Source organism: Alexandromys fortis, unplaced genomic scaffold, assembly GCF_014885135.2.
Source record: "Alexandromys fortis isolate MF-2015 unplaced genomic scaffold, M_Fortis_MF-2015_v1.1 scaffold_34, whole genome shotgun sequence".
Lineage (NCBI taxonomy): Eukaryota > Metazoa > Chordata > Mammalia > Rodentia > Cricetidae > Alexandromys > Alexandromys fortis.
Window position 1 is genome coordinate 7,229,241 of NW_026067933.1, and position 21,368 is coordinate 7,250,608.

The 21,368-nt window shown below is 37.9% G+C and overlaps 1 pseudogene; it reads left to right on the forward strand.

The window, feature by feature from the left end:
• Positions 1-11,649: 11,649 nt before the first annotated feature.
• The window catches only part of LOC126503957 (nuclear distribution protein nudE homolog 1-like), a 169,234-nt pseudogene continuing 159,515 nt past the window's right edge, over positions 11,650-21,368 (forward strand).

Here is a 21,368-nt window from a genome sequence, read left to right on the forward strand (position 1 = left end):
CTATCTCCATCATTGCTATTTTTGCTCAAAAGTTCATTAACTGTTGTCCAAGTTAAATTTGATTGTCAACTTTACAGAGCCCGCAAGTCACTTGAGAAGAGAGTCTTAATTAACCCAATCAGATTATACTATGGCCACTTCTGTGGGGGACTGTCTTATAATATGAGGTGCCTGCTTGTTGGGGTTTCTGTCCTGCCTGGTTCCCGCATTCATTAAGTCCCAAGGAAAATCACACAAAACTCTCCATAAGTTATAAAGTGATTGGCCCATTAGCTCAGGCTTCTTATTAGCTCTTATCAGTTTTATTAACCCATTATTCTTATCTATGTTAGCCACATGGCTTAGTACCTTTTTCAGCAGGGTAGGTCACATCCTGCTTCTTCGATGTCTGGACAGGACTGCAGAAAGAGCTCCCATCTTTCCAGAATACTCCTGTTCTCATTGTCCCACCTCTACTTCCTGTCTGGTTGTCCCACCTCTACTTCTTGCCTGGCTACTGGCCAATCAGCATTTATTTAAAACATAATTGACAGAATACAGAATTGTCTCACACCACTGTCTGGATAGTTATCTAATGTAGGAAGGTACAACATCTTGTGGACTACACCATTCTATAGGAAGGTGGTCCTGTCTGTATGAAGAAGCTAGTTTTATCACAGAAACGGAACAGTTATTTAGGCTTCTCGGGGCTTACACACGAATCCTTTTTATTCTGTTGTTTGACATCTAATTTGGTGCTATAACTTAACTATTGTGAAAATTGTGAATGCAGTAAGCATTGATGTGCCAGTATCTCCACGATATATAACACATAAACTTTTATTTCAAAAGGATTGATATGATAGTCAGTGTGGCCAGACAGATTGAGTGTAAGGCTGAGTAGCATGGAGAGAAACCAGGCCACCCTGGGACGGTTCTGTAGGACCTTGTGATTCACAGTAATTATTTTGGTCCTAAGTTAGAGACTAATGTAAAGCTACTGGAGGGTGTGCGTCAGGGAATGATGTAATTTATCCTACCTTTGAACAGTGTCTTGCTGGCTGTAGTGATATACAGGCTGAATGAAGGCTGTAGAACATTTACTTGAACATTACAATAGCTGTTAAATTGGTGATCTGGAATAGGGAGACATGGTAGGATTTATAGATCTATAAGTTCCATAAGGTAAGGTGACAATATTTGTTTATAGGGTCTACATGTGGAATAAAGAGGAGACAAAGATGATTCCAATGATAATATTTTGGGTTTCTGGAAGAACTCTTACAGTTCTTTTTTAAAATGATGACTATTTGAATGGCAAGATAGGCTGAAGTGTGATTGAACTAAAGACGAGATATTTTTTGTTAAAATATAATTTTCTACCATAAGTTTTTATCATGCAAAAACCTGAAAACGTTTGCAGTTAATGGAACAGCATCTATCTGGCATTAAGATGAAGAAACAGAATATTACCTACATTTGGAAGTACGCATGAACATAATCACTTTAAAATTCCTCTGCATTTCTGACAAACACTTGCTACCTAGCAAAGGAAATAGAGTTACAGCCGAGGATCGCTTCAGAAATCTAGTAGAGTTTGAGAAACTTACCTTGCAGCCATGTGACAGGAATTAGTCATCAACTCAATCTCATGAAATTCATGCTGAAAAGCTCTTTCTTAATAAAGCAGTGTGAGACAGACAGATGGTAAAAATAGAGTTATTTTCTGCACAGGGTTCAAAGTTAGAAAGTTCATAGGAGTTGCCTTTAAAAAATATCCCGAGTTGACAAAAGAAACTTTGAAACAGTGAAGTTGAATATACTAAGTTCAAATAATGTTTCATTTTAAGGGAGCATATTTGTTACCTAGAAATCTCTATCATAATAAGAAATCCTAAAATAGAAACTGGAACCCAGGACACAGAAACTCCAGGTATAGATTTTCTCTAGCATGATATATCAAAAACTTATAAATGAGTTAAGATGGGTATGTGAGGGGCTAAGAAGAAAAGGGCTGGGAAACGAGAAGCAACATTAAAATCTTAGACAACTATTTGAATGCTGTTCCTACAAAAAGGAAATAAAAGTACCTTGGAAATGAAAACCTTATGTTGCAAAGAGAGGGTCCACTTGTTCATCCCAGCTGCCCGGCTAGCTTAGCCCCGAAATAACCACACAGAAATTGTATTAATTAAATCACTGCTTGGCCCATTAGCTCTAGCCTTATTGGCTAACTCTCATATCTTGATTTAATCTGAATATTTCCACGTGGCAGTGCCTTACAGAGAAAGATTTGGCATGTCAGTCTCTGGGGGCTCTATGGCGTTCCTCTCTCTGACTGCCTCCTTTTTCACAGCATGCCATTTAGTTTTCCTCGCCTACCTAAGTTCTGCCCTATCAACAGGTCCAAAGCAGTTTCTCTATTAATCAATGAAAGCAAAACAGAGACAGAAGGACCTCCTACACCAACCTTATACCTGAAAACTGTAGCTATTTGTTCCTGTGGGTCCTGAGAAAGCAAGTTGGTTAGAGAATTAAACATTAAGCATATCTTAAAAGGCTTCATTTTTGTTTTCCATAAGACTGTACTGGAAGAAAAGTCAAAATGGAGACAGAGCAAACTAGAAGCCGAACTGGATGGATCCTTCAGTGGTTGTCTCCCTAGAGACAGCAGTTTAAACAGCTACTCACACACTGAACTACTTTAAAAAGGGCTCAGGATGACTGTTGAGTTTTGCTTGATGTGCCCATTAACTGAGGAATGGTTAAAATATATGGCACATGTATAGAGTGGAATACTATTTAAACACGGAAAGGAAACTCTGACATTTGCAACACTATGAATGGAACAAGAGATCATTATGATGAATGACAAAGCCAGGTTCATAAAGACAAATGCTGCATGATGCCATTGCTGTATGGAATCTCACACAGCTGACTCAGGGAAGTTGAAAAAAGTAGTTACCAGTCACTAGTGCAAGCAGAAGAAGAGAAATAGGGAAATGTCAATCAATGGGTATAAGGTTAGGAAGCGACTCCAGAAAAAATTTGGAGTACTATAATAAAAGAGACTAGCCATAGACAGCAATTATGTACTTTAATTTCTTAAATAAAAAAATGTTTTTGAAAACTATTACCATGAAAGGGCTGACTGTTTGAGGAGATGTGTCCCACACATATTAAATATTACAAAGTGTATCAAAACACCACATGGACCACACTATTATTTGTGTTTGTCTTAGTTAAAAAATAATTTTTAACAGAGCATATATTGAGTTATTAATTTAAAAATCCCAATAAAATTACATGCTATGGTAAACACATTGTGATAGTCATTTTAATGTGTTTTCTTTGATCACCTAATACTTACTCTCCCCTTATTTGGATACAGCATCCGTTTTATCCTGAGGAGATTGCGTATTCCTCATTGTACACAGTTTGGTAAGAGGAACATCTTTTTAACCTTTTACCTTCTTTGGCAACAGATGGTCCTCTACCCCAAAAGCCAAATATTCTCTCTCTTTCTGGAACATGGATTTTGAACAATTGACAAAGATCGTGCGTGATAGGACTTGACTCGTTGCAGTGATGCTCTTCAGAAGAACACATTCCTTTGCTTTGAGCCTCCTGCATCCTGCTCTAATGTGGGATGCCCCTTTGTATGCTATGAGTAGGTTTTATTACCATTGGTTAATAAAGAATTTACTTTGGCCTATGACAGGGCAACTAGGCCTGGGAAGACTAAACTGAATACAGGGAGAAAGAATGTGGAGTCAGGCTGATGCCATGTAGCCACCCAAGAGGCAAGACTGAAGTAACAAACCATGAATCTTGTGGTAAAATATAAAATAATAGAAATGGGTTAACATAAGATGTAAGAGATAGCTAGGAATACACCTGAGCCATTGGCCAAATAGATTTGTACTTAATATAATTTCATTGAGATTATTTTGGGTCAGAGTGGCTCGGAAATAAAAGCATAGCCACCATTTACATTGTTCTTTATTATATGGATTGCTCAACAATATTTCTCATCTCTAAGAGCCACTCCAATTCTTCTTTTTCTTTTTTATGAAAATTTAACAATTTTAATAAAAAAAAAAGACTAACATAGATTTAAGTACAGCCATTGAGAGAGAAAAATACTCAGGCAAAGAACAGTCTACAGACAACGTTGTATACCAGCTCCCCAAGAGAGCCCAGGTAAATTTCCTTTGATCTTTCTAACAACTTAGTATGGTTTGTGGCAATGTGCTTAAAAAATCTATTAGACATGTCTTAAAGTTTTGTGTTTTTGGCAATTTTCTGTTTTAAAACATATGATACAGTTTTAAATCCCATGACTTTGGCTGATGTCACTGGGTCTAGCAGTTTCGAAATCACTCATGCCTAGCATTAAAACCATCCTATGGGTTGAGTCCAGGACCACTTGGTGACAAGTTTAGTGTTTTCGAGTAGGTGCTTCAGGGTGGTAAACAGGCAGCCATGTGAATTGTTTGTCACTGAAACTTGGAGCCACTCCATTATGTACAAGCTTTCATTATCTCTCCTTTCATTCCTTCCTTCTTTCCTTCTTCTTCCTGCCCTCCGTGTGTGTGTGTGTGTGTGTGTGTGTGTGTGTGTGTGTGTGTAGAGTTGTCTTGTATCTTGCAACTCGGAGTGTCAAGAGATTTTCTTGTGATGTACTAGTCATCAGAGTTGACATGTTTCTGAAGTTTTATCTACTAATAGGAATTAGGTTGAACCAGGGATTAACATTTTGAAGAAAACCAGAAAATATTACAGGCTCTTAGGCATTAGGGTAAAACTCTAAATAACATTAAAAAAACATTTTGAATTTCTGTTCAAACTAAAACCTTTGTGAATAAGTATGAGTTTTGAAATAAAAGAGGTCTAGACTCAGACTCCGGCTCTTACCTATGTACAAACAGATGTTGTCTAATGTGGACCCATGTTTTCCCAAGATGAAAGTGAAAATAATTATACTTAAATCAGTGGTAAGGTTTTTGTGAAGGTTATTATTGCTAATTGAACTTGTATTTAAAATCAATATTCTCAATTGTTTGATGTACCCCAAATCATTTATTAAAAGCTGCATGTTTCTGGAGTAACCTTAGATACCAACGTGTTTTCATGTTTAAATTCAAATCATAGATATCTAGAAGTTCAGATTACTTTTAAGAAAAAGTACCCTTGATTTTGTAAATTCCATAGAAAAATACTTACTTCTAAATGGAGAAAAGACATCTGTAAGTATTTCATGCTGACAACACAGAATGCAGATATAGGAAGATTATGCTTTTCTCATGCTCAGGAATATGGAAGGGAAAAGAAGACTTGTAGAATATTAAATATAGCTAGAAGTGTGAAGTATTGTAACTTAGAGCTATTCCTTAATTGACAGAAACAGATGTCCATTCTGTGATTTTTTTTAACCAAATAAAAACTCACCATGTTAACTGAAATATTAATTCTAATGGGACCAGAAAGGCACTAATCTGGTATCAATACCTACATGGTATTAATATTTTCTTTCTTAACGTTTTTGGCAATTCATCCATCTCAGATGAGTGGAAATTAGAACCCAGGGAGACCACATGAGTTGAATAAGACTTCAGAAAAGGGGTTCAGGGTGGTTGATATTTTGCACACTCATTCCTTTTCTTTTTAATTATAAAACAGCATAAATTCAGCATAGATAAATGGAAAACAACAATTGTGAACAATAGTCTTATACTGAATTTGTACCATAGGACAAAATTGTTACTGTTTGAGTCAACATCTTGGTGTTTTTCTATATTAGAAATCTATTTGAATAAACATTACCAAAATGACCTCCAGAAAAATATCTCTAACTTATGTTTTCTCCAGTAAAAGATTTACTTTGTCTCCAATGTCAATGTTACATTTATTTTAACTGTTTGGAGACAGATAGATAGAAGTGTGTGTGTGTGTGTTGTATATGTGTGTGTATGTGTGTGTCTGTGTGTGTGTGGTGTGTCTGTGTGTGTTGTATATGTATGTGTGTGTATGTGTCGTGTGTGTGTTGTGGTGTGTGTGTAGTGCATGTGTGGTGTGTATGTGTGTGTATTTGTGTGTGTTTGCGTATGTGTGTATGCAGAGAGAAAGGGGTGATTTGCTTGGAAAGATCATAACTATCTTAAAGGAAGAAGGTGGTAAGAGTTTTTACGGCATTAAGTCTATTGGTGGCCACCTGTATTATATGCAGTAGACATTAAAACTTTTCCATTTTAAAACTTTTTGATTGTTTTCCTGAACTAAGTCTCACAAATTTCATATCCCTTTGATCAATACAATGAGGATATAGATGAAGAATATGATGTAAGATAGTTACCTAGATTGCTAAAGTGATCATTTCAGGCAGCTAAGCAGAATCAGGTTTTCTAGTTAGGAAATGATATGAGGCAAAATGTAGGCGTAAGAAAGAAGCTGTCTGAAACTGCCATGGTGGCAATTAGGAAGACAAAATTTGGAAAGGGAATTTAGAATCAGACTGTGAAGGTTTCATATGCCAAACTGGGATGTATGAGGTTTGTTCTTTCAAAAAGTAGGAGCCATCACAATCTATATTCTCTCCAAATAGCTGCCCTCCCAACCCTGAAACAGCTGTCGTCACATTTCCCATGAGCGTGTCTTCAGCAAATTAACAGGGAGCTCCTTTTTCCTCTCCGCACAGAACGGGTTTGATGGATTCACTTTTGTGCTTCTCTTGCACTTCCTTGTGACAGCTGATATGCGTAGTTTCTGTCGGATCACCTTGCAGTTCTAGAATTCTGCTTTCACATGTATAATATCAAAAAAAAATGGCTTTAGCAGTAGTTCTTATTTTACTCTTCTCCTACCGCACACAAAATACCTATAAAAAGATGTTTCATTAATTATTGTTCTTGGAATAATGAAGTATTTAATTGCCAGCATTACCAGTTGATCTGTCTTTAGTAGAGATGCTTACAGTCTCTAGTTCTTTTTCTTTCTCAACAAAGAATCTGAGTGCCTTTTATTATGTACTTGAAATTATGTGACACCTAAACTTCAAAACGCAGAAAGTCGCAGCTCAGTCAGGACCTGTCAATTACATATTGACTTTTAAAATTCTGAAGTTTCTTGGTTGATGCCTATCACCCTGCTAAGGGGCACTTTACTTATAACCCTTCAGCGCAGCATCCTGTTTTCTGGAATCTGGCATCACAACACAGTTAAATCGTTGCAGTATGTTCATTAAGCAGAAATGAAACAAAATCAGATGTAAAGCCTCTGGAAAACAGCCCTTCTTATCTGACTCCTTAAGTTAGCTTTATCCGCCTGTCTCAGATGACTGCATTGGCAGAGCACGGCATGGAATGACCTTTGTTCATGTTTGAATTTAAATAGGAAAAAGAGCATAGCCACCTGTGATGCAAAAGATATGAGTGATAAAGAATACCCCAAGTCCATACACATCAACTAGGGAGACTTTTGAATGTGATTTAGCTGTCTAAATGCAATTATAACTGTCATTTTTGTTTGGGGGCAAGTCTCCACACTAAATTCTAGTGAAGAGATACTATATACCAACATAGGTCAAGAAGGAACAGTGAAGGGTACATACTTTGGACCCCAAGAAGATGAGATATGTACAGCCCTATTACACGGAGACTTTAGGTAAGTGATCTCAAACAATGAATTTATGTCCAGTAACCTCGAAAATTATTCCCAGACAAAAAGAGAGCATTACACACCCAGAAAACCCAGAGAGCATTAGCCCAAATTCTCAATGACAGTGTGCAACAAATAATTCCACCACACCCCATGTTCTGTCCAAATCCCATTATATCCACCTTGACTGGAAACAACGGATTTGAAAAATGGATAAATGGAAGCTTTATAAACAAACACGGAGAGAAAACTGACCATCCTCGAGCATGTTTCATTCTAGGGAGGAGATGAGGTTTGGTATGCATGTAGTTGGAAGTTGTCTCAGTTCTACAAAACACATTAGTGCTGTGATCTATGGGACCCTCTGGGAGTGAACAGGGAAAGTGAACTCTCTCTGACATACAACCAGAGAAAAACCAGCATCACATATTTGGTTTGGATGGACAGTCAGTTTTTGCTAGTACAATGAGCCACTGAGCTCTAAAGTCCAGTTTACTCCTATGTATAGGCTTCACCTCAATTTAGTTTGTGGAATAAAAGGACCCTTATGTGCCTAGGATAGTTCATAATCTCAGAATCCATTTACCTGACGTTGTCATTCTAACCTTGTTCTTCCTAGCTTGCTTTGATGACATGCCTTTTTAATCCGTGATCATCAATCCCTTATCATGTTTTCCAACTGAGTTGAGTTTCCATTTATCCCATAACATATCAACCTGGAATCCAGCTATTCTTTCTGGGCTCAGAGATCTGGTTCCTTTGGCTGAAGATTCACTACTAGTTGCCAGTATCCACTTGCCAGCCTCTCAGCCTGTGCCCAGAATTTCTCAGAATGAGCCCAGCTCACAATATGCATACATCGTGGTCTCGCAGAGCTCCCTCATGCAGAGCGCTTGCCCAGATTTCTCCACAACCCTGGTTCCATTCTCCGGATCTCTATTGACAGAGCCTTCTTCATCCAATAGTTTTGCTGCTGAGTAAACACAGCCCCAGGCCTTGGGTCTACCTCATCTTCTGGCCCAAGAATCCTTAATTACTACATAATAACCAGGCCCAAGTCTTTCAGTCTTTGATGATTTGGTTAAGGTCATGCATGACAGTTATTCGATTTAAGAGCATTTATTAATTTTTCCTCTGGTTTAAGTGTTTTGAAGTTGTTGAGGACATCTGGTTAATATATATTGTAATTGATTAAGAGAAAATTTCACTTTCCATTAATTACCTATGTACTTTTCATTTCCTTCTCATCAAATCCACATAATTGATAGTTCCAGCAGATACAGAACATATTTTTTGCAATCCTAAGTCATTTTTCTAGGACCAGAAAATTAAGCCACTTTTCAGTCCATGCTCACCCCACAGCAACAGTGCCGCCTTGTAGAACAGGTGAATCAAGCTTCCCAGGTGTTAGTATGTGCTGACATGAGTAACCTCAGATTCATGTTCCTTTTTAAACCTGTATTCGCTCCATCAGCAAGAGAAGTGGTAAAACTGAAGTTGTTGAATAAAGGCTTGGACTTACCCAGTGATACAGAGCAAGCTCCTTTCTTCCTTTGGTCCCCCTTTCCATTCTATTCAGGCCTTCTGGGTAGTTATAGAGGAAGGGCACTTTGGCAAAAGAGCTGGCATTCAGGATTCCTTCTTTAATTATGGCACTTTAACATAAGGTTCCAGAACAGTATTAAATTATGAAAGTCAACTGCAAATTACAGGAGAGCCAAAATGACAGTGATTTAAACAAGATAAATATTTATCTCAAACAACTTCATGACTAATACAGTGACTTCGGGGCTTTTTGCCAGTCTTAATATGAGGTTTGCATTTTTGTTTCAAGGTGGCAGATCAGTTTCCAGTCATGAGGTCTGTGGTTGAGGTAATAAAGTGAATATGCATAGTATATATATATATTTTCCTCTAAGGACATTATCTAAATGTGTAGCACTGGATACTTTTGCTAAATCTCATTTGCAATAGCTTAATTATAAAATCCCATCTAGCTCAAAGGAAACTAGAAAGTATAACCTTCACTCTCGATGGTACAAGCCTTGATAAATTTGGGGATTCTATGACTCAAGGAAGAAAGGGAAGAAACCAATCATGTACTTAATGACAGTGCCGAATACAACTTTGCCCTTCACATTTTGACAGAAGTCTGCTTCTTACACTGTACTTTAACTCACTTGTGTAACACTATTTAAGTTTTAGGTCCTGTTTTGCATTTATTTTGTACATATGAACTATCATGAATGTCAGCAATAGAATTGTTTTTAAAATTTATCTTCACCAGAATTAACCTTTAATATGACATCTTGCCTACGTTTTAAATGAGTTACTAAACATTTTCTTTCATTTATTTATATTTCAAGGCATTGTATTAAATATGCAAATGTATTCCTTAACATATTATGCCATCACACTATATTAACCCTTCATAATTACTTCTAATTATTCATCTTAGCTGAACATGGTGACATATACCTTTCATCCCAGTACTAGGGAGGTAAAGGTGGGAGGGTCAGCATTTCAAGGTCATCCTCAGCTATATAGCAAATTCAAGACCAGCCAGGTCTATACAATGCCTTTTCTCCTCCCCTTGAATTACTAATTCATTATAAATACAATAATAATTTCCCTATTCTCTATAGAAAAAAATTCAAATTTCTCAGTCTAAAATTTTTTGTTCCTAATAATTTGATCCAAACTGTCATATTTGGGGCAGCCATTTTCATTATTATTATTAATTATTATTATTTTAGTTATTTTAAAATATGTATGATAAAGTGCAATGATTTGATAAGAAACACAGTGGATGATAAACAGATCAGAGCTGTCTACATTTCCACATCCTTGAACATGTGTTTTTTTTTTAATCTGAAAGTAGAGGAAGGTATCTGTTGAGAAACAGATGCCAAAGCACAGGTAGATAGAATTAGCTCTTCTACGGCACAGTGATGTGAGGATGTTGTGTATGTTTAATGTGGATAACTAGAACAAAGAATCCCAAGGCTCTGAACAAAAATTACCAATAAAGAGATGAAAAAATTAATTACTCAAATTAGTCACAAATAGTGGTACAACCCCATAGCCCCAGTACTCAGGAGGTAGACTATCTCTGGTTCAGAGCCAGTGTGAGCTACATGGAAAGAAGCCCAGCATCATGAAACAAACTATAAACAAGAAAACAGGCAAACAAAAAGACAAAATAGGGGTTGAGCTAGTGATGGTACTCAGCAGTGGAGTGTTTGACTAGGATATACAATGCCTCAGCTTCAACTCCCAAGGCTCGGTTCTGGATGTTTAGGATTGTCTCTGGCTGTATTTTGTACTTTTACTCTTGTGCAACATTACTTATGAAGATTTTTCTGCTTGAGTTGAGCACCTCTTACTCACATTCATCTCCTCTCCTCTTCACAATCTGTGGAATTCCGGCATCTGGCCCCAGAGCCAGCAGCCAGGCCAGTGCCGGGTCTAGGCTTAAGGCAGCCATACTGGAAGAGCCAGCAGCTGAAGGAGCCAGCCAGGCCAGTGACTACCTGCTGGGGGCTGGGATGATGTCTGTGGCCTGTGTCACCCCTGGGAACCATGGAGAAGTCCATGGTCTGTGCTACAGCCTGAAGCCATGTCAATAGCCACAGGCCATGTTGCTGCTGGGGGCCATCTGGATGTGAGTGGCCTGAGCTGCCACTGATGTCTGGGTCCTTGCTGCTACTAGGTACCCATGTTGTCGTTGTATGTGTCGATGTCTGTGGCCTGTGTTACTACTGAAGGCCATGCAGATGTCTGCGGTCTGTATCCTGAAGGCACATTGATATCTGATGTCCATAGGCCTTGCTGTGGCTGGAGCCCATATCTATGTGAATGACCCGTGATGCCATCTGGGGGGATGATGATGTACAGGTCTTTGCTGCCACTGAGGGCCATGTCTGGGTCCAAGGCCTTGCTCCAGCCAGGGCCCGTGTTCATGTCCATGATCCAAGTTACCACCAAAGCCCATGCAGAAATTCAAGGTCTGTGATGCCGCCTGAAGCCATGTCTGTGGGCCATGCTGCTTCTGGGCGCCACACTGAGCTGAGTAGCTTACTGCCACCTGAAGCCATGGTGATATCCTGGTCCCATGCTGCGAAGAGCCCTATCTGGTTCATGGTCCTATTGCACCAGTGGGCTGTGCTCGTGGTATGTGCTATGGCCAGAAACAGTGTTGAGGCCCATGGCCCATGCTCCCATTGACTGTGAGAAACAAGGAAGCTATTTTTATTATGTTATCAATAACTAACTATAGATACACAGTTGAGATGGGAGTCCGAGGAAGGCTTCTGGGACAACCCCTACTACCCCCTCAAAGTAACAGCCTAGACAGAAAGCCACTGAAGGGAACTCTTTAAAAAAAAAAAAGTGTGACAGAGATGCAGAAGAGTAGCTCTTCACAATTGATGACTTAGGGTGCGGGTATGGGAGCGGAAGGACACAGTTCTCTTTAAGGGGCAGGCCACAGAGAATGTGACCATGCTCTCGTGAGTATATAGATAACACAAGGTTTTTTTTAATTATTGTTACTGTTATTTATTACTTCTTTTTCTGAGAGAAGTCATGCTGAAGGATTCACAGATTTGTGAGATTCCATTTTCTCCCCTGTATCCTAGCCCACCCTCAAAATTCCTCTTAGTTTACCACTCTAAGTTGTGTTTTTATAGTGTTTGTATGTTTGTTTTTCTCCTATCATATGATACATTTATTAAATTTTTGGAAATTAATTTTAGTCCACTATATGGGACTCTAGATAAGATAGAAAAATTAAACACTCATGTAACGAATGAATAACACTAAGCTGAGTTTCCCTATGTGTTAGGGTTCCTGGAAGCATCAGAATGAAGTATACTTGATCTTTCAACTTTTGCTTTCAGATTAAATAGTCCAAGACAAGGGGAGGTTCCATTACTTGACATTGAGCAAGTAAGTCACATGGTGTTTCAGAACCAATCTTGCTTCTTTTGCAAAACTAATAACAAAATGTGCCTTATAACTCTCACATAACTCATCATTATTAATAACATATCATTATTAGTCCTATAACTACTTTCATGTGATATGCTAAATTTATAAATGAGCCTTTTCTTATCAGTCAGAAAAGAACAAGATGTTTCTGTAAATTAGGACCAAGCAACTTGACTTCAAATTTAAGCAATCCTTTAATCAGATAATTGAGCAGATAATTTGGGGATGCTTCAAGTAAAACGTGTTAGCTATCAGATGGCATAAAGTACAAGTTCCAACCAAGTCAGTTTGTGCCCTCTTTAGCTAGGATTATCATAACAGAGAATCAGGGAAACTAAATCTTGATTTTCTTTTATATTTTTGTTACTTTTGTGATTTGAAAATAATGTTATATAAATAATAAGAGAAAAATATTACTCTCCACACTTTTGTACAATCACCGCTTCTCTTAATATTTCCACATTTTCTAGAGTTTCTTATTCATTGATTTATTCATTCACCAAAGGCTTGCTGAATATGTTATGTACATTACATATAGAATGTTAAAATGTTAAGACTTAACTTGGTTCTCTAGTTGTCTTGAGGATAAAGTAGTAAAATATGAACTGAACAATAGTGTGACCATATGAATCCCTAGATTATGAATTCACATCTAAAGCATATATATCATTGATTTAATATCAACCTAAAATGAAATAAACCTTTAAAGAAAAGAATGCTCATCATAGGTACAAATATGCAAATGAGATGTCAGGTGATAGGCCGTGTTATGAATGATAAAACTAGAACTCACTGCTACTCCCATTACTGTTTCATAAGCTCTTAAGTCTGGGTCTGCATTACAGATAATAATGATGTTGCTGGCATCTCATGATTTGAAAATAGAACTGATAATATATTAGCCATTGTGTTTAATGTTTTCTGATTTTACTTATCTTTGCCACAAGTTTTAGAGTGACCTAGTTAGTTTATAGTTGAGGAAGCAAGATCCCAAGCCAGCATGAGCAAAACTAGAAATTTTGGTCTAACCTTCTGTTTCTGAAGTCTGTTGCTTTTATCTCATTTCTTTTCTAAGTCTCTTACTTGAGTATGTATGGACAATACTTTTAATATTTTATTTTCCCACACCCCTTAACTTGTTATGAAGTGGTTACTATATCCACATTATATTTAAGGATCTGAACTTTCCTGATCTTTAAAATTAAAAACAAAAGGATAGATTTGGAGTCTCAGCAGTAGAACTTTCTATGAACACACTGATGGTCTTAGGGACTTCCTTCTCTGTTTCAAGGAATTATTTTAATGGTATTGTTGCTCTTTGTTTCTTTATCATCTGTCCTGGATGACACTGAAGATCAGCCCAGATCCTTCAAGGTTTTTGACTGTTTGCTTTTTAAGATATTGGCGATTTCAGAATTTATGCTGGATATGCACTTCCTTGACAATGATGTATCATATAATCTCATGGTCCCAAGGTCCTTGTCAGTTCCTCTTCATCAACTCTTTGTAGTCTTCATAACCAAGTTTACACTAGCAATTCTGTTTGTGACTTTTTCTAATATCTGAAAATAAGATTACCTGGAAGGCAAAACAAATATGTCTCAGATGCCCTGATTTAGTAGGATGCAGTTTTAGAAATGTCAACACAATTTAGACTTCTATGACATTCATATTTATGACATGTATATTTTTTCTGGAACAGCTTTGTAATTTTCTCTTGGTGGAGTGGTCCATTTTTACCTTTCACTCTTTCTTTTATTGAGAATTTTACAAGTGCATATAATGTGCTTTGTTTACCACCTCCCCTACTTCCCACCATTTTCCCTTCCCAACCGCATATGTTCTCTTCTTCTTTTAAACCCACAGAGTTAACCCTCATCAAAGCCTTCTTTTGTTACAGTTGATGACTAATACAGAGACCCACAACTGGTAAATGTGAAAAAAAATAAGTCTGTGCATTGTTCACCTATACTGCATTGCCTTCCACAGTTTTCAGGGACCCTACCTACTTTACCAATCACTATAGACCACAGTCTCTCAACGCAGCATTGCCTTTAATGTTTGTCTCATTAGATGTTTTCCTGACACCCAGATCCTTAGAGGGCACTCAAAAGTTAGTTGTTCCATCACCAAATATATATATTATTGAGTATAAAGATAAGGAGAAATGTCCAGATGGGTAATTGTTTATTTATCCATGAATATTTCTTAAATCGCAATAGTTTCTGTAAGGTGTATAAATTATGATAACGCAGAGCAGTGGAACTTGCGACTTTACCTTCTTAAAAATGCTGCTGTTTGCCAATAATAACTACACACTGAATATTTAACTAAATTCTCTCAAATGACTTCATCAGAGAATCCCAAAGTAACCTCTATTTCACTGATTAAAAAAAAATAGTCAAAGTTATCAAATGTGATGAGAAGACCCAAGGAGTAAACACAAAAGCCTCATTCCACACCACGCCCCAGTTTCTGGAGTAAACCCTACTGATTAGCTATTGCTATTAATCGGCACTTTTTATAGGTATATTAAAGAATTTCATCCAGTCAACGAAGGGAGAAGGAAAAGTTCCTGGAAAACCATATTTATTTTTGAAAGATAATGACGGTTCAGTATCAGCTAAGTCCATAGATATATGTGGAAGAACTAGTTTCCAAAGCAACGGTAACCACATTGCCTCAAGAAACCCATCAGTGTGAATTATTTATTTCTCAGAATTTTTTCAATAAGAATAATAAAATCCAGAACATAGCCATCGTTCCCTATTTACAGACGCTGATATTTGAAAGAAAAATAATGCTTTACTTAGAAGTATTTTGAGCCACTAATATATTTTCATTATTCCTCCTATTTTCCCTGTCTTAATTATGCATGGGGAAATGTACAAGATGGATGTGGGACTTTTATGCCATGCATAGGTTAATACACCTGTATTATTTTCAAATGAGATACATAACCACTGGGAAAAATCCGAGAGTCATTAAACTCTATTTCCAGTAAAGGAAACTTCCATTATCTGTGATCAGGGCCATTCTTTCTGCTCTTTTTGCTAGTAAGTAGGCCGTGATTTGGTAAGTAATAGGCAAGAGAGAGAGGTTATTCCACCAACTAGGGACAAAATGATCTGAAATATAAATGTGCTTAAACCGTCTGTGATGTCTGGCCACCATCACTCAGACTTCTCTCTCACTGCGCCTTCCATAAGTCCCCTCAGAATGACCTTTGAGCCTCTTTTATTCCTTCAGCCCTGAACTTTGCTGGCTTTATCCCATTCTCCCCACCTGTGAGTGTTGGAAGTGTTTAGCATTCCCTGTATTAGGAATGTCTTTAAGATACCAGTCTGAGAGTCGACTCTTTCCTGTCTCTCAGGCTGCCCCCTCCATCCAGAAAGGACAAGAACATGATGCCATGTTCTCCCCATACTACTGCAGTTCTGGGTTGGCCCTGTCACTTGTTCCGTGGCAGCCAAACAAAGCATATTAAAAGCTTAGATGTCTTAGATGCTCTCTTTGGGACAGAACTAAATGAAGAATGATAGAAATGGGATAGCTGCTCAGAGATATCTCATGCATATGTGTCAGAAAAGATGTAGTTGAATTAACAAAAGGAAATCTGTATCTGTCCTACACTCATGCACCCAAAACAGGCCATTGAAAGTAAATCCAATACATTGCAATTGCCCCTTTTTAATACTGTTTATACTGATTTTAAGATACAAAATTTTAAGCAAACTAGAAAACTGACATTTACTTCAGGAGGTTCCAACTACCTGATTTTTGTACTCATAAACTCAGTTTAAAACTAATTTGAAAAGATTTGTTGGTATTTAGCACTTGTGATTGAGTGACAAGTCTTCTCATATGCTGAGAATACCTGTTCTTAGACTCACACTGATAGGCACATTCCCATGAAATTATAAGATTTTGATAGTTAAAAGGAGTAAATGGGCTGCTATTTCACACTGATCTAACAGTTCCCAAATTAAGAAGCCGTTAATTTTCATCAGCATAGAGGTTTGAATTTTCCTGTAAGTTTTGGGGACTGGATATCACAGCCTAGAATAATTAGGAATCAAGTAGATCTTTCTTCAACTTATAAACATAAAATTATAGCATTGAATATAAGAGACAACTGATGTGAAAAAATAAATTCCAGGCAAATGAGATGGGTCCAAACAAGTACTGTTGTTATTGTAAGCAAGCTACTATACCTGTCTCATTCCTGCAAGTTTTGCATGTGCTATTTCATAATCACTGAATAGAGGTGAAAAAATTATGAAATAAAGCTATGGGCAGTAGTTACTTACTCGTTATGTGGCACTCTTTCTTAGGAGATGTGAACAAATATTTCCTCACCCCACAAAGGTAACTTAGTACCAGAGTAAAGTACAGATAGCCTCAAAATCAGCTTTGGTAAACGATTGTGTTTTACTGGGGTTATTTACAAGTAGGAGAGGAATGACTTAAAGAAGTAGAAAAGAATCAAAGACAACTGCCTCAAGAGAGACCCATCCAAGCCTGGGTGACAACTCACAAACCTGGAGCATACTGGACAGCATTCAGGTCGGTCAACAGACTTGAGAGTGTCATTTCCTGCTGACCTACATGGTCTGAGCTTCTTCCAGGCAAGTTAGTTGCTCTCTACTTCCTCCTGGCTGCTCGGTTTGTCTCTTCTTCCAAGCCATTGGGCTTATGTGATCCTTCTCTTGGCAGTCTTTATGATTTATTTTCTCTTGTGTAGGGAGAGAACTAGTGAATCTGGTCAGTTTCAGGAACATCCTGAAGCTATTTCTATTTGCTTATGTCTTGTCTTAAGGAGCTTCCTGCAGGATCTGGTGTTGCCTTTAGTAGATCCTGCTGTTTCAACTTTCTGTAAACACACAGTCTTAAAATAGCCTATTGTTTTACCTTCCTTTCCTTTCCCCCAAATAGATTTTAATCTCAGAGAAAACTGCCACATACCTCCACTCTGCTGCCATTAGAGTACAATATTATGAAGGAAATGTATTGAAATGTGATAATCCGAGGGACCTAGTGAGGGTTCAGTGATTAAGGATCTCTCATGCTCTTCTAGAGAACCTAAGTTTAGTTCCCAGCACCTGTGTTTAATGGTTTACAACTCCTGTAACTTCAGCCCCAGTATATCTGATTCCCTCTCCAGCTTCTACAGGCACCTGTACTTATGAGCACAAACTTCCCCTTAAATTAAAATAGAATAAATCTTTTTAAAAAGAAATTAAAAATTTAATAATTTATATTAGTCATATGCTGTAAGTAAAACCTGGGTATAGGTTTGGTATTTGTATGGTGGAAAGAATATTTTTAAAATATCATATTCATTATGCATTATTATTTCATTCATATATCAGAAGAATTTTACAAACTATCAGAAATTATGCTAGACTTAAGCAATAGTAGTTCCCCACTATTTCTTTTTTACCCCAAGACTTCAACAGAGTTAATGAAAACAATCAACAGCAAAAAAAAGAGGTTCTTATGAATCAACACATGGGAGAGTGATATGGGACAAAAGAGACAAGGACCAAGAAAACTGCATCTAGGAAGGAGAAGTAGAGGTGTTAATGGAAGGGCACCACGTAAGTCCCAGGAAGCATGTAATGAAAGCCAGTCTCATGCAAAGAGATGATGTGGCCAAGGAGCAAGGTACATGAGCAATAACTTGGCACGTTTGGGGTATAAAAAGCACAGAAGGAAATAGACAGGAGGGGTAGACTGGGGAGGAAGGAACTCTCAAAGTCAGGATTTGGCATTTTGGATCTTATCATTTAGACTTGAGTTCTTTATAGCGGAGGATAAAATGGTAAGACTTGTATTTTAGGACAAACAGTAAACTGAAAAGAGAAAGAAAGAATGAAAAGAAACCAAATAGTTGAATTAAGTATCTTTGCTTCTTTGTTGTTTGGGGAAGAAGTCAATCGCTACAAGGAAATTAAATACCTAAATGTAGCTCTCAGAAGACAGATGGAGGTGTACACAGTTAGATCAGTTGGCAGAAAACCTAGAAGAGGAAGAAAAGGAAGGATGGAGCTTTAATTGGAAAGAAAGCAAAAGGTATCAGTAAAATAACCAGTGAAATGGGGACAACCAGGATAATTCAACTCCGATCTGTAAGTAAATCTTAGGATAAAAAGAAAATCAATGAGCATAAGAAAACAGCAGGCCAGGAGCAGTGAGATAACTGAGTTTAGTTCTTTGAAGGTCTGTGCTGGGTGCAGTGACTCCAGCTCCATCAGAAGATGGAGGAAGCAGCCCACTGTTGATGCAGGTGAGATGGAAGGTCAATGAGACTGTCTTGAGAGGCCCAGTACAGCTGGAGTTAAGCCAGCACAGAGCAAACCAACATGGGAGGTGGGAGACTCCTTTATAAACTTGAATGTCAGTGAAAAAGTGGAGGGAATGGGGAGGGGGGGAGATGATGTGGGAGTGTCATATCAATCTGTTGATTTCATTGGCTGAGCAATTAAGAAACTGCTGGCCCTGATAGGTTAAAAGATAGGTGGGCGGAATAAACAGGATAGGATGCTGGGCGGAAGAGGAAGTGAGGTCAGACTCTGCCCTGCTTCCCGAGGGACCGGACAGCCACCATGCTCTGCTCTCCCAGGCAGCTGCAACCCACGATGTACTTAGGCTAGAATCTTCCCAGTAAGTGCACCTTGGGGTGCTTACACACATCATTAGAAATGGGCTAGTCCAGGTGCGAGAATTAGCCTGTAAGGGCTAGAGTTCATGGGCCAAGCAGTTCTTAAATGAATACAGTTTGTGTGTTGTTATTTCGGGCATGAGCTAGCCAAGCGGCCGGGGTGTTGGGGACACAGCCCCGCCGCCGCTTCCTATTTCAACAGGGAGAGAATTAGAAACATGGAAAACAATCAATGGATCAAATCCAAGAGAAGACAATTTCTTATCAAGTGATGAGACATTACTAACTTGTAGCTAGAATTTTCTCATTTTTCACTTTTTACTTTTTGAGATTACAGTATAAATATGTCATTTCTTCCCCCACCCTTTTCTAGTTTCAAACCCTCCTAGCTCATGTTTATAGGCATGGTAACATGGACTGGGGAATGCCCACTAGGCGTCAACCCTACACAAACAACTGCAGGCAACAAAGGAATTGTGAGAGGTGGAGAAACAGTCTTCTCTAGGGAAGAGCATGTCAATTAGCTGTCCACAATCAAGTGGTCAGCCCTGAATACACACAAAAACTAACATTGTACAGTCTGAGCTGGCTGTTGTTCATATATGTTCTCAGACATATGTATGTGTGTGTATACACACATGATGTCATCTCTAATAGGTGTAGATTTTTGTTCTGAGTTTATATATATATAAACTGATTTATATCTTATATATATACATAAATACAAACAGATGTGTGTGTACATGTAATGAAAAATGGGCCATGATTTTAAAGGTTTTTTTTAAAGGAAAATACATAAAAGCTTTGTAAATGGGGAAAGTAAAGAGAGCAGAATCGAGCAGTGGCAATTTGTTCCTACATCTACCAACAGAAAGTTGATCAGAATTTAACCCCTAATCCTAGTAGAAAAAAAGCATTCAGTTTAAAAGCCTGTGCTTTCAATATTATTTATGTTGATCCATATTTTTTATTCTTTCAAATATATTTAAGATGTTGTGTTTCATTACTGCATTTTCTCATGTGCACCATTGTGTTTTGCTGGTATTCAATCCCTACAATCCCACCCCCACCCACTATCAAGATGATCTCTCTTCATCCCCTTTGCCAAATAGTTTCCCTCTACTTGACCTAGAGAATCTGGTTAAAATTCCAGTCGTGTCAGTGGGACATTGGAGGAAGATTATGACTTGGGAGGTTCTCCTCTCTCTGAATCCTGATTGGCCTTTGTAGCTTTCATGAGCAGTGCGGTGGTCCGCCCCTCTCATCTTGTGCTCTCTCTCTCTCTCTCTCTCTCTCTCTCTCTCTCTCTCTCTCTCTCTCTCTCCTGCTGCCCTGCTGCCCCCATGACTGCAGGGAGGTCCAGATGGTTGGTGGGAGAGGATGGGTGAGGCTGAGATTTGTCTGGATTCTCTTAAGTACAATAAGAATTCATTTTTATTGTATTTGATTGGTAGTCTGCCTGCTAAGAGAGTGAGGCAAAGCTCCCTTGGGTCTCATATAGGTAATCAAAACCACTTTTTCCAAGTGCAATGGGAACAAGATAACATAAATTTAGAAACCTAAAATACAGACATTTTAGCTGCAAGTATAAAGTGATGTAACTGTAGCAACTCAACTTGTACCACTGAAAGCTGACTTTGCTAGAGGACTCCATATACAGTCAATGTTTTTTAAAAGCTAAATATTACAGAGTATTAAAAATTAACTTCATTGTTATATCACTTAAATCACTTTGTAGTAAGAATCATATGTACAATTCATATTAAGAGGTATATGTATTATTTCTAATATAACTCTGAGAGATAATGAATGCTTTAAAGAGCCCCAGTTTGTCTTTTAATTCTAAAGGAAATAAGTTTCTTTTTCGTAATTTTAAATTAATATTTACTATAAAATTTTAAAATTTGCGACGCTACAAAAATAGTTTTCGAAAGATCATAAAATACTACAGCGGAGAAATAAATACTGCCTATATGCAGCTGAACATCTCAAGAAAATCCTTAGACGCTTGAGGGATGGCCCAGAAGTTGAGAACATGCACTGCACCTCCAGCAGACACAATTTCCAGACCCAACAC